Genomic DNA, 972 nt, shown 5'->3' on the forward strand with positions numbered 1-972 from the left:
TTTAGATCAAAGGCAATTTTGCCCAATGGTCAGCACCTGGCAGTTGAAACCAACTGCAGATGGACGTTGTTGTTTGTCCATTTGTCTCTTGTCTTCTTTGGAGGAAGCAGAGTGCTGTTGCTAGGAACCAACCTGTCTCATTTGTTATGAAAAGTTTTCTTAATAATTAAATATTTAAATATCACATTCCCCAGATCTCTGAGCAGTTGAGGGCTGTTTATTAGGTATAGTTGCAGTATAGAATCTGTCTGGAAGGCTGGGTCTGAGCCTGACTGTACTGGCTCTTAACAGGTAAGATTTATACTCATAAAAAGACAGAAAGAAGAAACTGCTTGCAATAGAAGGTTAATGGCAGAACTGACAATAGAAGAGAATAGCTTAATATATTTTAAACGAGGGTTGGATTAAATATAAGGCATTTTTGTAAGAGACTTAAAAGTACATATGAGTTTAAAACATGACACTTATGATTTTGTAGTCTGAAATGAGATGTAATGAACAATTATTATACACAGAAAGAGTGAACAGGAATTGGGCAACATGGATGCTTTGATGGGCCCTATCAAAGGCATGCCACTGTGTAAAACAAAAATGGTAACAAAGTTAACAAGAGGATATTAGTGAAAGCCGGGCCACAAGGCAGGGTATACGTAGGGAAAAATGGGAGAGCTTGGTCACCTGACCTGTCTCTTAGCCAAGATGGCGGTAAGGTCACCCATGTAATAAAGTTAACAATGGGGAACCCGGCAGGTAATACCTCAGTAAAGATGGTGGAATATGTTCACCTGACATGGCCCTCAGTCAAGATGGTGATAAAGTCACTTGACCCCAGTCAAAATGGCGGCAGCCATGTGTTGTATGAAAAAAGTCACAATTTTTTGAGCTGTAAGGATTTTAAGCTTAATGAGAGGAACCCAAAGTTGTGGTCTGCCCTGTTGCTGAGCCGCCATGCCATACCACAAGCCTGGGAGA

This window comes from Microtus ochrogaster, chromosome 8 (genome assembly GCF_000317375.1).
Source record: "Microtus ochrogaster isolate Prairie Vole_2 chromosome 8, MicOch1.0, whole genome shotgun sequence".
In the NCBI taxonomy this organism is placed as follows: domain Eukaryota; kingdom Metazoa; phylum Chordata; class Mammalia; order Rodentia; family Cricetidae; genus Microtus; species Microtus ochrogaster.